The following is a 14,775-nucleotide window of genomic DNA, read 5'->3' on the forward strand; positions in this document are numbered from 1 at the left end:
AAGCAACTCACCTGAGTACCCGCCAATGGCGGGCACCAGTTCCCACGCCGCTTCCGTCGGCTGCTTCGCCGTCTGAGTATAGACCCGCCTTCAACGACATTACGCACGGAGGCGGGGCGACCCCTGGTGGTAGCTTTAAAAACCAGCACTGAGTATCACTCAGTGCTCAGTTATTGTGCTCAACGGAGCTCTATTGTGTTGCTGCTTTTTCCCTATTGATTCCAGTTGCTGAACCTTGGCTATTGTATACCGTTTATGCTGATTTCTCCATTCCTGACCCTTGGCTATTGAATACCGTTTATGCTGATTTCTCCATTCCTGAACCTTGGCTAATAAATACCGTTTACGCTATTTTCTCCAATCCTGAGCTTTGGCTATTTATTCCTGGACTTGCTGAGTTACCATCTGCCCTCACCACTGTGAGGTATACTGCATCCCGGGTTCCTCACCCCGAATCCCTGACATAATAACTGAGCCTTCATGGAACCCGCGGGATTTCCGGACACGATTACCGCTCTCACACAACAATTAGCCAACTTCCAACAGACGCTCCAGGAGAAAGCCGACCAGCGCCACCTACGACAGGAGGTACTTCACCTTCAGGTACAACAAAATGCACCTCCCGAACAAGCTCCTGTTAATCCACCTGCTATAGCACCTCCAGTTGTTGAAGGCGCCACTGCTCTTGAGCCACAGATTCCTCTACCAGAACGATTTTCGGGAGATCGGAGTATATATCAGGCTTTTGTGACTTCATGTGAGATCCTCTTTAAGCTGAAACCCGGGACGTATCCTACAGATTACATCAAGGTACACACAGTCATATCCCTGTTATCCGGTGAACCTCAACTTTGGGCGCATCACCTATTGCACAGCAATAGTTCAATATTGGACTCTTGGCCTTCCTTTCGTGAGGCTTTGGATTCCCTCTATGACGATCCCTACAGGGCCTCCTCAGCTTCAACTACATTGCGAGCATTAAAGCAGGGTCGGCGGCCAGTGAAGGAATACATCTCGGAGTTCAGACGCCTAGCTCTAGAATCAAACTAGAACGAACCTGCACTACATCAAGGCTGAACTTGATGGATGCATGTCTTTTTTCAGCCTATATAACTATGTAACTATGTAACTACATGACCAGTTTCGCTGGGGTTTGTCAGAGGCTATCAAAGATGAACTTGCACGCACCTCTATCCCACCATCCTTAGAAGAATTTGTACGCCTGGCTACCCTGATTCACAGAAGACTACGAGAGAGGCGATCTGAAGGCCAGGCCACCAGTTCCAGTTGGACACCAGCGCGGGATCATCCCGGGGTCCCTTCTCCTCCTACGGAAGAACCTATGCAGATAGGTATTGTTCGAGGCCTCCTCTCGACCGAAGAGAGAAAGCGTCGTAGAGCCTTGAACCTCTGCATGTATTGTGGCAAACCAGGCCATCTATTCAAAGACTGCAGACTCCGTGCCTGTCATACCAAGGGTAAGGAACCGATCGTTTTGCTTCATACCAGTTCCAATAGACATCCTTACCTATCGCCTCATCTGTCTATCTCCGTGTCTTTGCAGTGGACTAAAGGTACAGCCCGTCTCACAGCCATGGTGGACTCAGGAGCCAGCGGGAATTTTATCGACGTCGAGACACTCCAGACTTTGACTATCCCTACATGTCTCGAGAGGAACCCGGTAGCTATCCAGCTCGTGGATGGAAGTCCTCTCAAAACCGGTCCCATTGTCAGAGAGACTGTTCCTTCAAATAGGGAATGGTCATACCGAGACCATCCAGTTCGATGTCGTACCCTCTCCAGTGTCTCTCTCATTTTAGGTCTCCCTTGGCTCAGGAGACATAACCCTCTCATAAACTGGGAGACTGGTGTACTTCAGTTCTCCTCCTTGTATTGTACCAGTCGCTTTCTAAAGACTACATCCATCTGTCTCACACAGACCGTTTCTCTCCAAGAGATTCCCCTTCCCTATCAACAATTTAAAGACGTATTCGAGAAGAAAAGTGCTGACAAATTACCCCCTTCAAGACCATATGATTGTCCCATTGACCTCCTACCTGGTGCTACTACACCCTTCGGCCGTATTTATCCTCTCTCAGAACCAGAACTCGCTACACTGAAAGACTATATTGAAGAAAATCTTGCGAAAGGCTTCATGAGACCCTCTACTTCCCCTGCTCGAGCCGGGATCTTTTTTGTTCATAAAAAAGATGGGGGCTTGCACCCATGTATAGACTACCGGGAGCTAAACAACGTCACAATTAAGAACCGCTATCCATTGCCACTCATCCCAGAACTACTAGAACATGTACAATCTGCTAAATATTTTACCAAACTTGACCTACGCGGGGCTTTTCGGTGTCGTTATGGACATTTTGAATATCTCGTTATGCCGTTCGGCCTGTGCAATGCTACAGCCACCTTCCAGCATTTCATCAATGATGTATTCCATGATATTCTAGACCATTTTGTTATTGTGTATCTGGATGACATATTAGTATTCTCACCGTCCTTGGAGAAGCATCGTGTACGTGTGTGCCAAGTTCTGGCCCGTCTGAGGACGCACGGACTATATGTCAGATTGGAGAAATGCATGTTAGAAGTACAGAGAATAGAGTTCCTGGGATATATCCTGTCTCCAACCAGTATAAAGATGGATCCCAAAAAGGTTACGGCAATTCTCAACTGGCCAGCTCCTACAGACCATAAAGGAATACAACGGTTCGTCGGCTTCGCAAACTTTTATCGCAAATTCGTTCGCAATTTCTCACGAACTATACAACCTATCAGCATCCTTTCTTCTAAAAAACAAAGATTTATTTGGACTGAGGCGGCCCAAAAGGCCTTTGACTACTTGAAGGAGAAATTCTCCTCGGCTCCTATCCTTCAACTACCTGTTCCACAGAGACCATACACACTCGAGGTCGATGCTTCTGACACTGCTGTAAGTGCTGTCCTCTCCCAAAGACAAGACTCCGATGGTCAACTTCATCCTGTAGCCTTCTTTTCCAGAACGCTCTCACCTGCCGAGAGAAATTACTGTATAGGCGAACGTGAACTGTTGGCCATAAAACTAGCACTGGAGGAATGGCGACATCTTCTCGAGGGTACTCTTCACCCCATCACCGTCTTGATGGATCATAAAAATTTAGAGTACCTACGTTCGGCTAGTTACCGATTAGCAAGATGGTCACTATTTTTTACCCGGTTTCCACTGCATATCACCTATCGTCCAGGGTCTCGCAACGTCAAAGCGGATGCCTTATCCCGGATGTATGACTTAACCTCGTCATCTTCAGATCAGGACACAATCCTCTCCCCTAACCATTTTCTAGCTGTTACCCACTCAGTATGGGATTCTGTGCGTCAACATTCAAGAGACACGGTTATTACTATTATAACAACCTTGTCTACGTTCCACCCGATGACCGTCTGCGGATACTACAGTCATTCCACGACACCCCTGCCGCAGGTCATGGAGGTACCAAACAGACCCTCAATTTGATACAACGGTCCTTCTGGTGGCCTGAAGTAAAGGAAGACGTTGCATCATTCGTATCCTCCTGTGTTCCCTGTGCCCGCTCCAAGGAAATGCACAAGAGACCCGCCGGTCTTCTACAACTGCTGCCAATTCCCTCAAAACCATGGACCAATATCACTGTAGATTTCATCACAGACTTGCCTCCTTCACACAACCAGTCTACAATAATGGTGGTAGTCGATCGCTTCACCAAGATGGCACATTTTATCCCCATCAATCACCTTCCCTCCGCTGCGGAGACGGTTCATTCGAGTGGTCTTTCGCTTACATGGTCTGCCTACTGATATAGTATCTGATTGCGGCTCCCAATTCACCTCTTGGTTCTGGAAGGCATTCTCTGAACAGCTGCATATACAACGGTCTCTTTCCACGGCATTCCACCCTCAGAGCAATGGTCAGACCGAGCGTACCAATCAGACATTAGAGCAATACTTACGCTGCTTCACCACTTATTTACAGGACGACTGGAATCAGTACCTACCTTACCTTTGGCTGAATTCGAGGAGATATTGGACTCTCGACGTTTCCATGGACGCTTACAATACCTGGAGAGGATACGGTCCTGAGGAGGATTCTTGGCAACCAGCCAACGAGGTTCACGCTCCTGATCTAGTTTCTGCTTTTCACCATCACCATCCTGACCACCCTAAACCTGCTAGAGTAGGAAGGCCTCCCCTCAGGAGGGGGTACTGTCAGGGTCCTCAGCAAGGACCCCAACGAAGCAACTCGTCCGAGTACACGCCAATGGCGGGCACCAGTTCCCACGCCGCTGCCGTACTCACTGCTGCTCCGTCGGCTGCTTCGCCGTCTGTGTATATGCGCGCGCGCCCCCACCTCTCTTTGTGGATTCCTGAATGGAGAAGGCGGGGAACGCACGTCAACGACATTACTCACGGAGGCGGGGCGACCCCTGGTGGTAGCTTTAAAAACCAGCACTGAGTATCACTCAGTGCTCAGTTATTGTGCTTAACGGAGCTCTATTGTGTTGCTGCTTTTTCCCTATTGATTCCTGTTGCTGAACCTTGGCTATTGAATACCGTTTATGCTGATTTCTCCGTTCCTGAACCTTGGCTAATAAATACCGTTTACGCTATTTTCTCCAATCCTGAGCTTTGGCTATTTATCAATAATAGTGCAATACTGTGGGATTCAAAGTGCTATGTGTACGTGTAATGTATGCACTCACAAAATTACAGATGGTCAAGGCTCTTCAGAATAAAATTCTTTCTTTATTTCTTCTTATAACTAAAAAATTCATAAAAAGAGAACGGCCAATGGTGCAATAAATTCCTGTAGTTGTTATAGGAAAATAAAAATGCACTTACAAGATGGTCGATATTTTCAGGCACTTCAACTAAAAGTCCGAAGTTAAAAGCAATGAAGTCCAAAGCATTAGATAGTCCTCGTAGGTAGTCCTCAACGCGTTTCGCCTATCGGCTTCCTCAGGAGAACAGTTTCTTTCCTTTCCTGAGGAAGCCGATAGGCGAAACGCGTTGAGGACTACCTACGAGGTAGAAAATATTTTATTTTCACGTTCACTATTTGGTGTTTATTTCTTTTCCTTTGGCGTTACTTATTTATTCCTGGACTTGCTGAGTTACCATCTGCCCTCACCGCTGTGAGGTATCCTGCATACCGGGTTCCTCACCCCGAATCCCCGACAGTAGTTTACGGGTGAGAGGCCCTGGGAAGTGCACAGGTTACTGTTTGGTGCAAACTCCGCCAAATGTAAGGGGTCAGACCAATTGTCCTGATGATCGGACATGTTACAACTAAGATATTGCTCCAGGGCCCGATTGGAGCTCTCTGCAGTCCCGTTAGTCTGTGGATGATAAGCCGAGGAGAAGGATAACTAAATACCCGTTTGATCACAGAAGGCACGCCAAAATCTGGACACAAACTGGCTACCTCTGTCGGAGACTATGACCTTGGGTAGGCCACGTAGCCGGAAGACCTCCTTAGCAAAGATACCGTATTGGCTCGAGTATAGGCCGCACCCGAGTATAGGCCGCACCCTAAAAGTTAGGTGCTTTTTAAAGAAAAAATTTAATTTAAAGTGTAATAGATAATGCTAACACTCTGCCCCCCCGGAGACATGCTGCCACTCTGTGTGTGCCCCCCCGATATATGCTGCCACTCTGTGTGTGTCCCCCCGAGATATGCTGCCACTCTGTGTATGTCCCCCGAGATATGCTGCCACTCTGTGTCCCCCCGAGATGTGCCCCCCTCCCCCAGTGCAGACTCCTGCGGGGCAGGCGGGGGACATCTATTCTACGCAGAACGGTATACAACTATTCTGCGTAGAATAGATGTCCCCCGCCGGCCCCGCAAGACACCCGGGACTCCGCACAGGGAGATTGTTAAAGCACACCGAGCAGACGTGCCAGCAGCGGAGGTTGTTTACGCGCATCGCCACTGCCGGTGAACGTCTGCGCGATGCGCTTAGACAACCTCCTGTGCCGGCGCGGGGGGGGCGGCATTTTAAACTTCGCCGACGCCAAAATCTACGATCCCCCCCCGGTACTTACCTTTAAACAGTCCTGCGGCGAGTCTCCCTGCTCTGCCACGGTGCCGGCTTGTAATGCTGAGCGCTGGAAATTGACGTCACTTCCGGCGCTCTGCATTACAAGCCGGCACCGGGACTGAACAGGGAGACTCGCCGCAGAGGAGAGAGAGAGAGGGGCGCCGAGCGGGTAAGCGAAAACCACTCGGTGCCCCTCTCTCTCTCCTCCGCTTCAAAAAACAAACAAAAAAAAGCGCTTGGGGCGGCAAAGTGCCGCCCCTTCTAAAGTGCCGCATGGGGCAATTGCCCCAGTCTGCCCCATTATAGGGCCGGCCCTGCAGCCACCCTTATACCACTGCAACCATCTGCACTGCACTCTGGGCCATCTAAAATCAGCATTTCCATGGATCCCTTGGCCTCCCACCTGCCAGCCCTCCGGACCTTCTCAAGCGGCCTGCCACTATGCAGAGACAGAATCCCCTGCACTGACTGACCGATGGATTGGAGAGGATTGCTGCATGAGGCATATCCAGGGTCAGCGGCTGCGGCAGACAACCACCAACATCACCGGCAGCCCCTGTGGATTATCCCTTTGCTGTTCAATAAATAAATAAAGTGCGCCAAGCAGGTCTTATTTAATTTTAGGAAAAAAAAAACACATACTTTTAATTTTTATATACCACAGTTATATTTTCTCATAACTACAAAGCAATTAAATAATATTCTAAAACCATATATTATGTTAGTCTCTATATTTTTTCATTGTATAAAACTTTTTTAGAATCATCTTTATCACTAAAATCACTTCAGAATCAGTCTGGCTAATTCTTCCTTTTATTGCGACATGTAGGGGTTACTAGGAAATCCAACATTGAACCACAAGCTGTAAAAAATTTTTTGTATAAGAGTGACATCTACCGGTCAACTAGTAAATCTGACATTGGACCACTAGCGGGAAAATATTTTGTTGGAAATATTCCGACATAAGACCGCAAAGGGTTAATGGGGAGCCTGCTAGGGATTACGCGACCATCACACTCATATGGCCCGCTGTTCCCAGAAGAGTCTAGTGGGTCTGTGGCTATACAAGTTGTCGGGGGCAGAGTGTTGTTCTCCTGGCAAACCATCCAAACAAACCATACTTTTTCTAATTGTACGGTCTTGAGATGAATTTGCTGGGATGTCCACTACTGGGAAAATTGGAATTTGTCTTGAATGTTTTCCACTTTGGAATAATTTTTCTTACTGTGGAATTATGGACTTTTTTGGAAATGACTTTATAACCCTTCCCAGATTGGTTGACAGCAACAATTGATTCTCTATGATTGTGGCTGATGTATTTTCCTCCTTGGCATTGTGTTAACACGCACCTGAATGCTCCAGACCAGCTAAAACTTTGGCTTTCATAGAGGTGGTCACACTTGCTGATGATCAATTATTCAAGAGCATTTGATTAGCACCTGTCTGCTACTAAGCATCTTAATTCCTGCTGAAACAGTAAGGGTATACTCAGTTTTTCACCCATGGCTTCTCCATTTTGGCTTTATTTTTGTTGAATAAATAATGAAAAAGTGTAATATGTCATGTGTTGTTAATCTGAGGTTGTATTTACCTATTTTGTAGACCTGCTAAGGAACAGCTGATGTTATTATTCCCTGATATGCAAAACCATAGAATTCAAGGAGTGTGTACTTTTTTTTTTCCATACGACTGTATATGGCCATATGTTGTTTAGCTAGCTACTACATCAAAGTACCCCAAGTTTGAGAAGTCCTATCTAATTTTTCATGGTTGTATTGCTTACCAAAGAACTGAATTAATGGGACTTCGCTCTATTTTAAATGAGACGCTGAAGTCTCATTGTTCTTCATGAAAAATTAGGACTTTCCATACTTTGACATAGTGGAGGGCTAATCAATTTATGGCTATAAAGTGTGACGGAATACACAATATTTATGCCTTAGCTAGGTGTTTTTTCAAGGGATGCGCTGAATTCTTACTTTGTTTTGTGTCCTTAGATACTTAGACTTGTGCATTCGGATTCATAAAAATTCATATGAACTGTGCGCAAACAGTTTTGATACGATTATTATCTATGGAATAAAGAAGCAGAGGCTCAGCACTTCAATGATGAGGTGAGTTTATTTCACATAGCTAATGTTTCGACGCACAGGTGCACACACAAGTATTTATGCAAAAACGGACACACCCTCCCATAAGTGAAAAAATGTAAATGACCAGTCAATGTGTATATGTGTAAATAATAACAATATACCGTATTTGCCGGAATATAGGCCACACTTTTTTCTCCCACTTTAAGTCTAGCGCCCGACGCCCGGGACATGCAGTTACGGGCGCCGGGCAGGCAGCAGGGTTAGGATACAGATCCCCCGCACTGGTGCAGGGGATCTAAGCGCATCGCGCAGACACCGGGGACCCCGGGAGTCTGCACTGGTAAGGAGGATTGTTAAAGCTTACCGCGCAGACGTTCACCGGCGAGCGTAAACAACCTCCCCCGCCGGCCCCGCAAGACATCGGGGACCCCGGGAGTCTGCACTGGTAAGTCTAGGGGAGGGGGGACACAGAGTGGCAGCATATCTCGGGGGGACGACACAGAGTGGCAGCATATCTCGGGGGACACACACAAAGAGTGGCAGCATGTCTCGGGGGGACACACAAAGAGTGGCAGCATGTCTCGGGGGGGACAGAGTGGCAGCATATCTCGGGGGGCTGGACACAGAGTGGCAGCATATCTCGGGGGGGTGGACACAGAGTGGCAGCATATCTCGGGGGGGTGGACACAGAGTGGCAGCATATCTCGGGGGGTGGACACAGAGTGGCAGCATATCTCGGGGGGGGACACACAGAGTGGCAGCATATCTCGGGGGGGAAGAGTGGCAGCATATCTATTACACTATAAATTACATTTTTTCTTTATAAAAGCACCTAACTTTTAGGGTGCGGCCTATACTTGGGTGCGGCCTATACTCGAGCCAATACGGTATATATTATCATCACATAAAAAAATCTTTATATACATAATAGTTAAAAAAAAAATGCATAACAGTTGTGAAAAATATATCAATTAGGACAAATTCTGTCTCACAGATATATTTATATATATTACCATAACAAAAAAGTGTACACAATTTAAAAAAAAACAACTGTACTTCAAATACAGACCCAATGTACCGTATTTGCTCGATTATAAGACGAGGTTTTTTTCAGAGCAAATGCTCTGAAAAATACCCCTCGTCTTCTAATCGGGGACGTCTTCTAATCAGACCTCAAATAGAGGTCTGATTAGGAGACTAAGATCCAGATCCCCCGCACCGCTGCAGGGGACCTGGATCCTCCTGTCTCACCCCCCCCATCATACACACACTTACCAGTGCCTCCTGCTGTATTGCCGGGGCAGCGGGTTGACGTCTACGCGATCCGCGTAGACAACGTCCGCTGCAGCCGGAAGGAGGTGTGGCTAGCAGCGGGGGTTGTCTGCGTTCTTCGCGTAGACCTTCCCCGACTGTCAGAGACCAGAGTTCCCCGCACCGGTGCGGGGAACTCTGACCTCTGACAGCCGGGGAAAGTATACGCGACGGACGCATACAAACCCCCGCTGCCAACTCCACCTCCTTGCGGTTGCAGCGGAAGGCGACGTCAACCCGCTGCCCCGGCTGGAAGCACCGGTAAGAGAGGGCTGAGAGGGGAGAGAGAGGGGAGAGAGGGGGGGAGGGGGGGAGAGAGGTGAGAGGGGGGGGAGAGAGGTGAGAGGGGGGGGAGAGAGGGGTGAGAGGGGGGGGAGAGAGGGGGAAGGGGGGGAGAGAGAGAGAGTGTGTGTGTGTGTTAGTTAAATGGGGGTATAGGGTGTTTGTGTGTGTTAAATGGGGGCATAGGGCATTTCTGGAGTGGCGTTAAGGGGGCATTTAATAGAGCACTCTGCCTCCTGAAATGCCGTATACCTCCCTATATGCCATTCTGCCCCATAATATGCCTTTTAACCCCCTAAATGCCAGAGTGGCATATAGGGGTATAAGGCATTTCTGGAGGCAGAGTGCTCTATACAATGCCTTTTAACTCCCTTAATGCCACTCTGCCTCCTGAAATGCCTTATACCTACCTATATGCCACTCTGCCCCATAATATGCATTTTAACCCCCTAAATGCCAGAATGGGATATAGGGGTATAAGGCATTTCTGGAGGCAGAGTGGCACATAGGGGGTCAAAAGGCATACCATGGGGCACAGTGGCATATAGAGGGTTAAAAGGCATATCATGGGCCACAGTGCCATATTGGGGTGGCAAGCCTGGGGGCAGATGTGCGTAACTGGGGGACAGGTTGGAAAATACAAGAAATAAAAACAAAAAAAATATTTTTCTCAATCATAGCTTTTATTAAAAAAAATAGTTTACATGAATTAACATTTACTGGTAAAACTTTTTTCCTTTGGGGTCGTCTTATATTCAGGCTTTTTCTTTTTTTCCTAAGTTAATATTCAGATTTTGGGGGGTCGTCTTATAATCGAGCAAATACGGTAATCTGAAAATATCACTGTTAATAGAATTGTAACACAATGATAGACAATATTGGAAATAAGTCTGACAGCGCTGCTGCTCCTGCAAAATATTTCATAATTTCAAAAGACCACAAGGGGGAATAGAATTAAATAGAACTATGGGAACAGCTGCATCCAGAGATGACCATCAGCTGACCTGAAATGAACAATATCTAAAAGAGATAAAAGATAATGCTTCAATTAATATGTATATATACATATATATATATGTATGAGAATGTCTAATGTATAAGAAAATATCTTTTTTGAGAACAACTTAGATGCCCTAGAAAGAGAGAAGGGTCATCTAGGGTCAAATGAGGTCTGACTATGAGACAAAGATCCCGATCCCCCACAGCACTGCAGGGGACCTGGATCCTCCTGTCTGGTAACCTCAGCTGCTGCCGGCACTTTCACCGGGCATCTATCACCAAGCGCGGGCGAAAGTGCCGGCACCAGCTGAGGTTGTCTTCACGCATTGCGCATACCTTCCACGGCTGCCAGAGAGGAGAACTTCCCTGCCTGCCAGCCAGGGAACATCCGCTCGCTACTTCTTGTACTTCCGCCATAGCTTCTATGACGCAGCACCGGCGTCACATGACCTTCCTGTGCTCATAGAAGTTCTGTTGGAACACACTCTGCCCCCACCAGACACGAAAAGCACTGGTAAGTCGGGGGGGGGTTTAGAGTGGCATATAGGGGGTTAAAGGGCTTTTCTGGAGGCAGAGTGGCATACAGGGGGTTAAAAGGCATATCATGGGGCACTAGGAAAGGTAGTGAGATTGTATTTACGCTGCGCTCGTTTCAGAACCGTGAGGGTGGGTCCTATGGTGGGGTGCGGACGCACAAGAGGGATCCAAAACGTATCCGCCACCCAAGGCACGACCGGGATGGGAATATTAAAGAAAGAGGCCTCCAGCTGTACCCAAAGCGCAGGGGCGCCATGCGTCCATTCCACCACTCTCCGCAAGTGCGACGACACCCAGTACCCCTCTATATGGGGCAAGCCCATACCTCCTGCAGTTTTAAACCTAGTCAGATACTGATACGCCAATCTGGGTGAGGTGGTGGACCAGATATACCTGGCGAAGGTCCTGCGACAAGACTTAAAAAAAGGCCTTAGGAATAAGAATGGGGAGAGATTGGATCAAATACAATAAACGTGGTAGAATATTCATTTTAAGGACTCCCATCTTACCAAACCACGAGATAGGTTGATACGACCATTTCCACAAATCCGCAGGGCATGATGACAAAAGAGGCAAAAAATTGCGAGCATAAAGGTCGGTAGGGTTCGCTGTGATGGCAATCCCCAAATACTTAATGTGGTCGTCCGACCAGCGGAACGGGTGGTTTTGGGCGAGAAGGGAGCTAAGGGTAGGAGGGACGTTACTACCTAGAACTTCTGATTTTTGCAAATTAATTTTGTAATTAGAAATGGCAGATAAAATGTCAAGTTCGGAGATGACATGAGTAATGGAGTTGCCAGGGTTGGTGACAGAACACAGCATATCATCGGCATAGATAGCTAGTTTGTGTTCTATCCCCCATACCGTGACCCCCTTAATGAAGGAATTAAGACGTATGGCATTGGTTAGCGGCTCCAACGTAAGAATAAACAGGAGCGGGGACAGGGGGCAACCTTGCCGCGTGCCATTGGAGAGCATAATCGTGTCAGACAGGGTCCCATTAACACGGACACGCGCCGAAGAACGTGTGTAGAGAGCCCTAATCTGTTGGACAAAGCCGGGGCCTAGTCCCACAGCCTCGAGGAGTTTGAACAAAAACGTCTAGGACACTCTATCAAACGCTTTTTCAGCATCCATAGAGATCAGCAATAGGGGAGTGTCCTGATGTCTAGCCAAAGTAATTAGATTCAGAACTTTAATGACGTTGTCCCTAGCATCCCGCCCGGGCACGAACCCCACCTGATCCTCGGTATCAATTTAGGAATAAATGGTTGTAGCCTCAAAGCAAGGACCTTCGCCAGGAGCTTCAAGTCAGTGTTTATGAGTGAGATTGCCCTGTAACTGCTACAGAGCTCAGGATCCTTCCCCGGCTTGGGAAGAACCCGTGACGTGAGCAGTGTTAGACTGGAAGTCCAGGGGGGCGCCCCCGGCCATCGCACTGAATAGAGAAATCAGGTAGGGCCCTAGAATGGGCAAAAATTTCTGGTAATAAAGGGGAGTGAACCCACCCGGCCAGGGCATTTCCCCCTAGGCATGGATTTGAGTGCGCTGGCATCGTTATAGGAGCATCCAAGTCCCGTTGCGCTTCCTTCGGGAGTTTACAGTGAAGATGTTTCGCCAAGTAGGCGTCGGAGAGGTCAGACAGGGACGGATGCGCGGCCTGATTGGGAGGTAAATTATATAAATTAGTGTAAAAATATTGAAAGCATTTGGCAATCTCACTAGTTTCATGGTGGAGGGCGCCCCCGGAGTCCCGCACCTTAGGAATAAAGGTGGCGGTCCGTTTTGCCCGCAACGCCCGGGCTAGCAACTTCCCGAGCTTATCACCCAGTTCATAGAAAAGACTCCTAGTAGCCAGAAACTGCCTCTTCACTCGAGAGTCAAGAAGAGCCAAGAGACGGCATCTGAGAGAGGTCAGCTGGGCCAGGTCCAAGGAGAGTTTATGCCGGATTTCAAGGTCTGCAATTTGTCTTGCCACCGAAACAATAGACAATTGGTCCGCCCGTTTGAGCTTAGCTCCCAATTGAATGAAATGACCCCTAATGACAGCCTTATGGGCCTCCCAAAGTGTCGGGATTGGAGTTCCCTCCAAGTCATTTTCGGTAAAATGAAGTTTAAGATGATTGGAGAAGTCATCGACATGAGCGGGGTTATCCAGCAAATTCTCATTAAGACGCCAGCACCATTGCCTCTTGGGGGCATGGGGCAGGCCGAGAACAAGGTGAATGGACGCATGGTCGCTAAGAGTCTGGGAGCCAATAGAGGTGGAGCGCAGGTAAGAGATGTTTATGTGAGATAAAAAGAGCATCTATACGCATATATCTGTCATGTAAAGAAGAGTAGAACGTATAGTCACGGGTGGTCGGGTGTTGGGATCTCCAGGAGTCCGCCAGCTGATTCAAGAGCAACATGCGTTTAACGCGTTTGATTTTCGAATACGGGATGTGTGATCTGCCGCCGGAGCAGTCCAGACGCGGGTCAAGCACCATGTTGAGGTCGCCCCCAAAAATGGTGAGACCCTCCTGATAGTCTGCCAATCTAGAGAGTATCTTCACCAAAAACGGGACCTGGTCCCTATTGGGGGCATAAACAGTGGCCAAAGTGACCCTATGTGATCCAATATAACCTTTGAGAAATAAGCCTCTACCCTCCTGCTCGCAACCCCTTTAGTCTTGGAAGAGGGCAAACTAGCAAAATAAGCGGAGTGAAAATATTTATTTGTTAACGTAAATTGTTTAGAGGAAAGGAAATGTGTTTCCTGGAGAAACGCTATATGAGTATGAGAAGACTGTAAAGTATAAAGCAGTTTGGACCGCTGTTGAGGTTTATTGAGACCCCTAACATTTAGGGATGTAACCTTGAGTGAGTCTAGAGACATAGCACAATATCAGAGAGGCTAAGACAAGAAAATGGCATCACATAGAACACGTCATGCATGGTTCTCCACCGGGTAGGGAACGGGTAACAGAAAACAGGCAAAAGAAACCCAAAAAACAAATCAAACCTAGGCAAAAGTTAAGCCCGATGCCTAAGCATCCAATTGTGAGCCGAGGGACCAAGAACATGGTCAGTAACCCATCCCATGCCCGGATAGGGGAAGGAGGGCAGGCTCTGGTGGGGGTATGTGTGGGTGCATTACAAACTGCAGCCTCTCCGATAAGCACCCGAAGGTGCGAATGTGGCAAAAAAAACGTGGCACAGAAAACTACACTTATATATCCATGGGAGCACAGATAAATATGTCTCAAAAGAGCCGAGGAGTAAAGCTAACAAAACCGGGAATGACGCGGTGAGGCATAGGGCCTCGAACTAGGTGGTCGAAAGTGGCATAACAGGGGTATGTAATGCAGTGTAATGTGTGAATAAAGCGTAATGTGTGTGCAATGCAACTCGTGTTGATACCATACATCAAGGCAGAAATCATACATAAAAAGAAAATCGAGGCGGAAAACAAAACACAGAACGCGCGGTAAAACAAACAGTAACTA

The sequence above is a fragment of the Spea bombifrons genome, chromosome 13, assembly GCF_027358695.1.
Source record: "Spea bombifrons isolate aSpeBom1 chromosome 13, aSpeBom1.2.pri, whole genome shotgun sequence".
Classification (NCBI taxonomy): Eukaryota; Metazoa; Chordata; class Amphibia; order Anura; family Pelobatidae; genus Spea; species Spea bombifrons.